Below are 11976 nucleotides of genomic sequence, written 5' to 3' on the forward strand. Positions count from 1 at the left end.
CAATTAATATTGATTAATTCTAAAAACGAGGATTAAATGAATAAAAGTCAATACATTTTATTTTTCATTAAATTAGAAAGGATTGTTTTGTTTTCTAAATTTTTTTAATGATTTTTTATTTTAAATTGTTTTTCTTTACAGGTAGTTAATTCGGCAGGCGAGTTGTTACACACTCTTTAGCGGATTCCAGCTTCCATGGCCACTGTCCTGCTTGTTTTCTAAGTTTTTATTCTATTTTAGTAATAAAACACTGTGGCCCCAAGGAAAAACAAATTTTTTTTCTAGTGTGGCAGTTAATGTGTTCAATTGCTTGTAGAATAAAATAGAATTGTCTTCAGAATTGTTAATATTGAGGGAAATTAGAAATATTTTTACCCCCAAATATGGCATTTTGACATGCTGGACACACAGAAGAAGCCTCAAGTTCTCTCTGATCTTCCCACCCCCACCCATCACCAACTGGGACTCACCCCAAATTCTTGGAGTTTCTTTCTCTGTCTGAGTTCCAGACCCACCTAGGGGAATAATTTTTCTTTTCTTCTCCTCCCTGTAAGACCAGGGATGTGACCACACCTGAACTGACTCTTTAAGATAAAGTCCTGTCTCTCAGACTCATTCAAATTCCAAAGAGAACTATTTACCAGTTAATATTCGTTCCCCATCCATACAGCCTCCCAGCGATCCTTTATCACCCCTCAACACAATTCCTCTTTTTCCCTCTCCCATAACCTGTTTTGTGGAAAGACATATAAGCATCCAAACTCCATGGGGGTGGCCAATCCTCAATTTCTGAGGTTTCCTGTGTACACATGTTAACATTGGTACTTTTTCTCTTATTCATCTAACTTATTGTGAGTTGATTTTTCAGCAAAACTTCCTGGAGCAAAGGGGAAGTTTTGTCTCTGCCCAACAGTATTAAATAATGATTTTAGATTTTTTTTGCCTGGGTCTACTAGTCAGACAAATTTATACTGTCTCTGTTAGACGTTTTGAGGTCAAGAAACTATTGTTTCTATGGTATTTTTTGATACTTGCTTGATTTGTCTATAAGCTGAAGCTATGAAGATTGGCTGTGGGGCTTCCCTGGAAGCTTGTCTTTAGTTTTGAGCCTCTGGATGCTGGGTCTAGACAGGTGATCATGGTGAGGCCTGGGGACATGTCCTCAGCGCCTAGACCACCAGCTGCAAGGCAGAGCCAAGCCTGATACGGCCCTTTCTGGCCCAGCTCTGCCTCTGTGCCGTGCTGGGGGAGTCGGATCCTCCAGGCATCCTCTTAACAGCTCTGTCCTCTGTCCTGAGCTCTACACTTGGTGTGTAATAGAGTCAGAACCCAGATGGCCCCTGCTCTTCATGACCACCCTTGGGTGCCACGTGGATGTTGGTGACTCAGGACAACGGGACGACATTAGAGAGGGTACCTGCGTGACAGTTTCAAAATTTTTTTCAGTGACTTAAAATCATAAAGTCATGTTATGTTAAGTAACAGATAATCATAAAATGTCTGAGTCATTTCTAAGTTAAAATACTGAAATGTTAATTAGTAAACATAAGTTTATATACTTTGGCATCATATTTTTATATGACATAGAAAAGCTAAATATATTAGATCTGGTAGTAAACAAAAAAATGAAGGCTAAAAATTATAAAATGGTTTTCATCTACAAACACTGGTATAAAACAGTTCAAAATCACTTCTCTGTTTTTCACTGGACTAGGAGTTAACATTGTAATTAATGTATGTAATTAAAACTTCCTGATAAAAGACAATTCTATATGCAAAGCATATAAGAAAAGTAAGATGGGTTTTTTGGTAAAGAAAGTTGAAAAGAGAGAGGAATTATTTTTTTCTTCTTTTGCATGAGAGAGAACTTCATGTGGCAAAATGATACGGAGGAAAGGAAAGGAAATCTTTGTCCTAAGGTACAATGCCAGTATGAAAAGAAAGTATAGGGCAAGACTGAAGGCTTAGGCAAGTTGTAGAAGGTTTATGGAAGATTAATCTAGTGAAAGGAATTTTGTTTGTGATCAAGTTGGCTAAAATTGGAAGGGAATTATTTATAAGTTTTTCTAAAAATTGAGTATTAATTGGAGGTTGATTAAAAAAGAAAGAAAAAGAGGGAAAAAATGAGTATTAATATTCAAAAGCACACCCATGTAAGGCTAGAGGATCACCTGAGCCCAGGAGTTGGAGGCTGTAGTGAGCTATGATGTTGCCACCGCACTCTAGCCCAGGCAACAAAGCAAGACCCTGTCTCCAAAAGTAAATAAATAAAATAAAATAAAAGGTAGATGGAAATCTTACTTTGTGTGGTCAAAGCTGATTTGCCACTGCATTCTAGCCCAGGCAACAAAGCAAGACCCTGTCTCAAAAAGTAAATAAATAAAATAAAATAAAAGGTAGATGGAAATCTTACTTTGTGTGGTCAAAGCTGATTGAGATTGGGTGGGTTTGTTTATAAGGTTTTATGAAGATTAGCTCTAGCATTAATAATATACTCATACAAAGGTAGAATTTGGTTTTCTCTTTTGAACAAGATTTTCATATAATAATCATGAGAGACAATTAAAGAATTTTGTTCACCTTTTGAGTAAACTGCAGGAAAAAAAAGTGAAAGATTCTATTTGTCTCATGCTGCCTTTATTAGGTCTTTTGATTGTTGAGAAAACTAAGTCTCCTCTCTATTAAAGAGTAAAGTTTTTTTTTTGTTTTTGAGACAGATTCTCGCTCTGTCACCCTGGCTAGAGTGCCGTGACGTCAGCCTAGCTCACAGCAACCTCAAACTCCTGGGCTCAAGCGATCCTCCTGCCTCAGCCTCCCGAGTAGCTGGGACTACAGGCATGCGCAACCATGCCCAGCTAATTTTTTTCTATATATATTTTTAGATGTCCATATAACTTCTTTGTATTTTTAGTAGAGACGGGGGTCTCGCTCTTGCTCAGGCTGGTCTCGAACTCCTGACCTCGAGCGATCCACCCACCTCGGCCTCCCAGAGTGCTAGGATTACAGGCGTGAGCCACTCACCTCGCCCAGCCAAGAGTAAAGGTTTTTGCTGTTTGTGATCTTTGACATCACTTTGGCTAAATGAATGACTATTACTTTACAGTGACCTGTGATCTTATTTTCAGAGGTTGTTTTGGAGGGAGCTCAACTATTCATATAACTTTGAACATAGAATGGTGGTCCTCCTTTGTTGGGGAAGGTCATCCTCTTCTACTAAGCACACACAGCTTCAGGAGGGAAGCCCATGGAGTGGTGAGGGAGGAAGGGGACTCTGTCCTAGCCAGCCATATCAGCTGAATCAACCCGGGCCATCAATGGGATGACAGCTGTGGCAGCCAGATCGCCCTCACATTCCTGTGATCTTATTTTGATAAAGTGTTTTAAACCTTTGATATTTGACATGTAGAGTAGGACTAAAACAATATTTTAGTTTGTTTGATGGTGACTTGGTTTTTTTGCTCTTAGCTAACAGCCAAATTCCGCTTCCGTACACAAAGCTTGCTTGCTTATTGCTTGATTATGATAAAGAGCTAAAACCATGCTCAAATGCAGTTAAAAAAAGAAAAAAAACCGCACCGCAGGTGGCTTCCTGGTAGGGAGGCCGGCTGTGCAGGGCGAGTGTCCTTGGGGAGAGAATCTCCTGGGAGGGAATCTCTTGGGAAAGAGTCTCTTATCAGAAATAACTAGCAACAGACTCCAGCAAAAAAAAAGTATAAAAGCTTTGGGCGGGGTCCTGGTGTAGAACAGGACTGAAACAATATTTTAGTTAATTCTGTGATGGCTTGCTTAACTTATAGCTAACAGCCAGAGTCCGCTTTTGTATACAAGGCTTGCTTGCTTAATTTATAGCTAATAGCCAAAGTCCGCTTTTGTATACAAGGCCTGCTTGCTTAACTTATAGCTAACAGCCAAAGTCCGCTTTTGCATACAAGGCTTGCTTGCTTAACGCTTGGTTGCGATAAAGAGCTAAAAAAAAAAAAAATATATAAAAGACCTGTACTCCCGCTGCGCGGGGTCCCTGCCCATAGAAAGAGACCACTGCGTTGGTGCTCGGGGCTTGGACCCTAGTTCGAACTAGTCAATAAACTCCTTTGCCTTTTACAGCCTCAGTGACTCTGTCATTCTGTTCCCGGGGCCGAGGGAATCTGGCTCTAACATTTTGGGGGCTCGTCCGGGATCCCAAATCCCCTGGAACAGAATCCGGATCCGAGGAGGAGTTGGAACTCTTGAAATCCGTACGGTGTAGGTGATTGGGCCCTGGAAAGAGACCGGCAGAAGACTTAGGCGGACGCGCTGGTGGGTCGCTGGTCGGGAGTGACAGGAGACGTCCGTCACCCCCACGGTTGGTTTTGCTTTTTTTTGGTTTCCAGTCAGTGGGAGGCACTCCCGAGAGGGGAGATAAGTCCGGGGCCACTTGATGGAAACGGTGTTTAGAAAGGCGAAACCAGGTGGATCCGTTTGACGAGGAATCCAAAGGGTAGCCGGCTAAGTTGTGTGTTGCGGGAGGCCCCCCGAAAGGGGATAAGTCCGGGGCCGCTGTTTGTCATTCTGTCTTTGTTTGTTCCCCCGTTGTCGTTACTTTGTCGTCTCGTCTGTGTTTTTCGCTTCTATGACGCGCCTGGTCTTGGAAGGTGCAGTGTTCTGGGTGCAGCTCTTCCTCCTCTGTTCACTAGCCCTGGTGTTTGGTGTCGGTCTATACACTGTAGCACCCCAGTCTTGGAGTACTCCACAGAAGTGTGCATTTACATTCTTCTACTGGGTCGTAGTGGGAGTCCTAGTGTGGCTTCGGATCGACCCTCCCTTCTAAGAGGTAAAGTCTGTCTGTCTGACTGAGTGAATGAAGTGTGACTGTATGAGGTTCCATGGCTGCAGCTACGGAATCTGAGTGGGTCCTAACCTGCGTTTCTGTGGCGACGTCGTACGGCATAACGGTGATTCACTCCCCTAAAAAGGAGTGACCGGGCCCGGGCTCTATACGGGTACACCTTAGCCAAGACGCGCCTAAGTTCCCGCGAGGGACGCAGCCAGGCGGACACCTGAAAGAACTCCCTCCCCTGATACCCTTGTGAGCATGGGACAGACTCAGACAACGCCTCTATCTATCCTCATTGATCATTTCAAAAATGTTAAGGAAAGGGTACACAGTCTTTCCTTGGATATAAAGAAAAATAAATTTATCACTTTGTGTGAGGCAGAGTGGCCAGCCTTCGGGGTAGGATGGCCACAGGAAGGAACATTTGATGCTGAGCTTATTGAAAAAATAAAAGGGATAGTCTTTGGTCATCACGGTCATCTGGACCAAGCCCCCTATATTATAGTCTGGCAAGACTTGGTCCAGGATCCGCCACCTTGGCTAAGGGCCCTCCTGCCAGCATCAAGGAAGAAGACACAAGCCCTAGTTACCAAAGAGATAAAGAAGAGTGGGGTGCAGAATCCTCAGCCCACAGGGTCACCTGTGCTACCAGACTCTAATCTATATCCAGATTTAATAGACCTAGAGTGGCATACACCCCCACCTTATGATCCCAGGGTGGCCCAGGGGGCCCAGGCGGCTCCTGCGGCTCCCGCGGCCCAGGGGAGGACGGGGCCTCCGACGGGGGGGCCAGCGTACGGCACTAGACAACGGACTGGACAAACTCCAGATCTTGAACCAGTGAGGGCGCTTCCCTTGAGGGCCGTGGGACCCCCGGGAGTGGATGGGGAGCAGGCACATCAGTACTGGCCCTTCTCCACCAGTGATCTTTATAATTGGAAATCTCAAAATGCGAATTTCTCTGATAATCCGAGAGATCTAATTAACCTTTTAGATTCTGTCCTTTTCACTCATCAGCCCACATGGGACGACTGCCAACAGTTACTTAAGGTTCTCTTTACCACGGAGGAGAGGGAGCGAATCCAGGGGGAGGCTCGAAAGTTAGTTCCTGGAGAGGACGGCAGGCCTACTGTCAACCCTCGGGTCATCGACCAGACCTTTCCCCTTGAACGGCCGCCATGGGACTACAATGAGGCTGAAGGTAGGGAGCGTCTCCGGGTCTACCGCCAGACTCTGATGGCCGGTCTCCGGGCGGCGGCACGGAAGCCGACCAATTTGGCTAAGGTAGGGGATGTTCGGCAGGGGCCCGAGGAGAGTCCAGCGGCTTATCTAGAAAGGATTATGGAGGCTTTCAGACAGTACACACCCATAGATCCCACTGCAGAAGAGAGCAAGGCGGCAGTAATGATGGCTTTTGTTAACCAGGCAGCCCCGGACATTAGGCGTAAAGTGCAAAAAATAGAAAGGCTGAGTGAGAAAACTTTGAAAGACCTGCTGGAAGTGGCGGAAAAAGTCTATAACTATAGGGAGACGCCGGAAGAAAAGTTAGAAAGAATGAGACAGGAAGATAGGAAGTTCCAGGCGGGTAAGGCAAATAAGGAGATGGCTAAGATCCTACTTGCAGCCATGGGAAGGGGACAGTCAGGGGCAGATGGCAAAGAACGACCCTGGAGGGAAAGACTAGGCAAGGATCAGTGCGCCCACTGCAAGGAGCATGGACATTGGGCTAGAGAATGTCCCAAGAAAAAGGGGGGCCCAGGGAGGAGAGCATCGCCTAAGAGAGTCTTACTAGCAGGGCAAGGAGAAGATAGTGAATAGGGAAGACAGGGTTCGGTGCCCCTCCCCAAGCCCAGGGTAACTTTGCAAGTGGAGGGGAACCCAGTTAGCTTCCTGGTGGACACAGGGGCAGAATACTCGGTGATTACCAAAACTACTGGAAAACTATCCAATAAGACTAGCTGGGTACAGGGGGCGACTGGAACTAAGCCCTACCAATGGACCACTCAACGAAAGTTAGATTTGAGCTCGGGGCAAGTGAGTCATGCTTTTATGGTCATTCCAGAATGCCCCACCCCATTATTAGGAAGGGACATACTCACAAAATTAAAGGCCCGTATCTACTTTGAAGAAGAAGGAATAATAATAACTGATAATAAAGGCAATCTTATCAGTAGCCCCCGGGTTACTCAAATCTTGACCTTGGCTCAGGCAGACGAGTACCGACTGTATCAGCCCATGAAGATCAATCAGGAAGGGGAAATGAGCTACTGGCTTCATGAGTTTCCTGAAGCCTGGGCTGAGACAGGCGGAGCAGGATGGGCAAAGCATCGGCCGCCTCTCTATATTGAACTGAAACCAGGAGCTGAACCAGCCCGGGTCAGGCAATATCCTATGCCCCAGGAGGCCAAGATGGGCATAATGCCCCACATTCGAAGGCTTCTAGATGCTGGAATCCTCCGAAAGTGCCAGTCAGCTTGGAACACTCCGTTGTTGCCAGTGAGGAAACCGGGTGGGAAAGATTATCGGCCGGTGCAGGACCTCAGGGAGGTCAACGCGCGGGTCCTAGACATCCACCCTACGGTTCCCAACCCTTATACCCTGCTAAGCACCCTTCCCCCGACACAAACCTGGTACACTGTCCTGGATTTAAAGGACGCTTTCTTCAGTTTGGCAGTAGCCCCACGCAGCCAGGAAATATTTGCCTTTGAATGGCAAGATGAGGAAAGGGGAATTCAGGGGCAACTGACCTGGACAAGGCTGCCTCAAGGGTTTAAGAACTCACCCACCTTGTTCAATGAGGCCCTTCATGATGATTTGGGTGAATACCGTGCCAACCACCCAAAAGTGACTTTGCTGCAGTATGTAGATGATCTGCTACTAGCTGCCCCAACCCCACAGACCTGCTTGAAAGGCACTAAGGACCTGCTTAGGGTGCTAAGTGAACGGGGATATCGGGCCAGTGCTAAAAAGGCCCAGATCTGCAAAGAAGAAGTCACTTATCTAGGATATAAAATAAAAGGAGGTCAGCAATGGCTGACTGAGGCAATGAAACAGACTGTGTTAGGGATTCCCACTCCAACTTCATGTCAAGAAGTGCGAGAATTCCTGGGGTCAGTAGGGTACTGCCGTCTCTGGATCCCAGGTTTTGCAGAAAAAGCTCGGCCCTTATATGAAGGCTGTAAAGTGGGCCAGAAATGGGAATGGACTATGCAAATGGAAGACGCCTTCCGGGCCCTAAAAAAAGCTATGTTAGAGGCCCCGGCCTTGGCGCTCCCTGACCTCACAAAGGAGTTCCACCTGTTTATAGATGAGAGAAAGGGAATAGCCAAGGGAGTGCTTACACAGACATTAGGACCTTGGAAACGGCCAGTAGCGTACCTGTCCAAAAAGCTAGACCCGGTGGCAGCAGGGTGGCCTGCGTGCCTGCGAATCATTGCAGCTACTGCTTTGCTGGTCAAAGATGCCAACAAGCTCACCCTGGGCCAGCGTCTGCACATCACCACCCCTCACGCCATAGAGGGGATCTTGAAGCAGCCGCCGGGATGATGGATCACAAACGCGAGGCTGACTCACTACCAGGGGCTTCTGTTAGACGCCCCTCGCATCGGATTCCGGACTCCTGCCATCCTGAACCTAGCCACGCTTCTGCCAGATCCGGTGCCAACAATGCCTGAACACAGCTGCCTTGAGATCCTGGCTGAGACCCAGATGGCCCGGAGTGATCTGCGAGACCGCCCCCTCACAAACAGCGACCTGATCTGGTTCATGGATGGGAGCAGCTTCGTCCGGGATGGACACAGGTATGCAGGGGCGGCCATAGTAGATGAGCAAGGCAGGCTTATCTGGGCCACACGCCTTCCACAGGGGACCTCGGCCCAGAAGGCTGAACTGGTTGCATTGACAGAAGCCCTTCGTCGGGCCCAGGGGAAGAGGCTGACGGTGTATACTGACAGCCGCTATGCCTTCGGGACAGTACATATACACGGAGCCCTCTATAGGGAAAGGGGCTTCATTACAGCTGAAGGCAAGGAAATTAAGCACAAATTGGAGATACTCCAATTACTGGAAGCCATCCTGCTACCCAAGGCAGTGGCTGTAGTCCATACCCCGGGGCACCAGAGGGGGGACTCCTTGAGACCAGGGACAACCGGGCCGCGGACATTGAGGCAAAAAGGGCTGCGGAAGGGCCGGTACTAACCGATGTTCTGCATCTGAGCTTGCCGCCCCCTGGGATGGGAAAGATGCCCCCCCAACCGGACTATTCCAGCACGGACATAAGGTGGGCCACAGAAAAGCTGCAGGCGACGCCGAACAAGGACGGCTGGTTCCAAGACGGAGAACATCGCCTGATAGTCCCTGAGGCCTTAGGGAATCACCTACTAGGGCACTTGCACCAGACAACGCATCTTGGCAAAAAGAAGATGTTACAGCTGCTGGCCACGGCACGACTCAGATTCAAATCACAAGAGAAGACGGCAGAGGACATTGTAAAAAACTGCCGTGTCTGCCAGGTTATACAGCCGGGGAGGATCAGAGGGACTCATACAGGTACCAGGGAACGGGGGAGGCAACCTGGGTTGTTTTGGGAAATAGATTTTACAGAGGTAAGACCAGGGAAATATGGGTACAAATACTTACTGGTCATGGTAGATACCTTCTCAGGGTGGGTAGAAGCCTTTCCTACTAAAGGAGAAACTGCTTTAATAGTGGCAAAGAAAATATTAGAGGAAATAGTTCCCAGGTATGGGCTGCCAGAGAGCATAGGGTCTGACAATGGACCAGCCTTCACAAGTCAAGTTAGTCAGGGACTAGCCCGGGCGCTGGGGACAGATTGGAAATTACATTGTGCATATAATCCCCAGAGCTCAGGGCAGGTAGAAAGAATGAACAGAACCCTGAAGGAGACTTTGACTAAATTGGTCCTAGAGACTGGCGGAGACTGGGTGACCCTCCTTCCCTTCGCCCTGTTCCGAGCACGGAACACCCCCTATCATTTAGGCCTAACCCCCTTTGAGATTGTGTATGGTGCTCCTCCACCAGTAGTGCCAAAAATAACTTTTGGGGCTGCGCCTGAAGCCCCAAAAGAGGTGCTACAGGCTGTACAGGCTCTACAGCGAGTCCAGGGCCAGATTTGGCCTGCGCTCCGAGCTTTTTACCAGACAACCCAAGAGGGGAAGAGAGAGGATACTGGGCACCTTTACCAGCCGGGAGACTGGATTATGGGTGAAAAGGCATAATAATAAAACCCTAGAGCCCAGGTGGAAGGGACCTTTTCAGATTATTCTTGTCACCCCCCCTGCCCTAAAGGTTGATGGTGTGGCAACCTGGATACACCACTCTCACGTGAGACCTGCCAGCGAGGGTGAACAAGAGCAGCAGCAAGATCAGTGGAGGGCCTCAGCAGATCCAAAGAATCCCCTGAAGACCAGACTGACTCGTGTGGCCCAGTGATAGAAGTGCCTGGAACAAAGATGCTTGTGGTGACTGTTATAATTGTGACTCTTGTGGGAACGCTAGTGACTGATCCGAATCCCCACGTGCCTTATAACCTCACCTGGGAAATCACTAACTTGGAAACCCATGAAGTTTATAATAGGACTTCAGGGACGACCCCACTAAACACTTGGTGGCCGGACCTATATTTCAACTTAGAACAATTACCGGGCATTGACGTGGACTATAACCCTGCAAAGCACAACAGGTGGATAGGAGGAACCGCGGGGGGGGGGGGGGGGGGGGAGGATGGTGTGGCACCAAGATGGCGAATTTACTCAACGCCAGGCCCGGATAGAGTTAAGTAGAAATGGGTTTTTTGTATGTCCAGGATTTAGAACAGGGGAAATGAGACGCACATGCGGGGGAATTGAGTCCCTCTACTGTGCATCCTGGAGATGTGTGACCACCAATGATGGAGAGTGGAAATGGCAGGTCCAATCTCTTCTCATCGAAATGTCTTTTGTCCGGCCGTGCTCATGAACCAAGTATGCCTCTGACTGTAACTTAGTACGTGTGAGGTTTACGGAGGAAGGAAAGAAGGACAGACGGTGGGTCACGGGATTATATTGGGGATTCACCCTCTATGATCACAGCAAAGGGGGACGAGGCACTGTAATACAAATTAAGCTGCGGGTTTCTCCCATCCAAGGCGCTGTAGGGCCCAATAGGGGGCTGACAGAAAAACAGTATACCCAGTGCCCGACAACCCAGAAACCCACCAGCACCCCACTCATACCTTCAGAGGCAACTCAGGTGGCCCCCAGAACACAGGCTCCGGTAGCAAAGAACCTTCTATGGAAAGTGCAAGAGCCACAGGACCCTTTATGGAAAATGCTGATCGCGGCATATGGGGCTTTAAATCGCTCCGACCCCAATGCTACGGCAGCTTGCTGGTTATGCTATGATATTAGACCCCCTTTCTATGAAGCAGTTGGATTAACTGCTCCCTTCAACTACTCAGAGGAAGAAGCCCCTGGATCTTGCATATGGGACCACAAGGGCCCCAGGCTAACACTTCAGGTAGTTGCCAAGAGTGGAATCTGTATAGGAAAGGTAACCCCCACTCATACACAGTTCTGTGCCAAAATCCACCCTTTGGTAAACCGGACTGTAAAGACAAAATGGATCGTTCCAGCACTCAATGGGTGGTGGCTCTGTTCTGAAGTAGGCCTGACTCCATGTCTTAGCCTGTCTGTGTTTAATGAGTCTAAGGAATTCTGTGTCCAGGTGTTAGTATTCCCTAAGGTTATTTACCATCAAGAAGATATAGTATACGATGCATGGACAAAGGGCACAGGCAGAGCCAGGTTAGCTAGAAAAAGGAGAGAGCCCCTTACAGCAATAACCGTGGCTACCCTTTTTGGCCTGGGTGTAATAGGAGCAGGGACAGGCATCTCAGCCTTAGCCATGCAACATAGAGGATTTGACCATCTAAGGGCTGCCGTAGATGAAGACATAACCAGAATTGAAAAATCCATCTCCCTTTTAGAAAAGTCTCTAAGCTCACTGTCTGAGGTGGTGCTGCAAAACCGGAGGGGACTGGACCTTGTATTCCTCCAACAAGGAGGGCTATGTGCGGCCCTTGGAGAAGAGTGCTGCTTTTACGCTGACCACACTGGAGTAGTTAGAGATACTATGGCTAAAGTCAGAGAGGGACTAGTAAAGCG

The sequence above is a fragment of the Lemur catta genome, chromosome 19 (genome assembly GCF_020740605.2).
Source record: "Lemur catta isolate mLemCat1 chromosome 19, mLemCat1.pri, whole genome shotgun sequence".
In the NCBI taxonomy this organism is placed as follows: Eukaryota; Metazoa; Chordata; class Mammalia; order Primates; family Lemuridae; genus Lemur; species Lemur catta.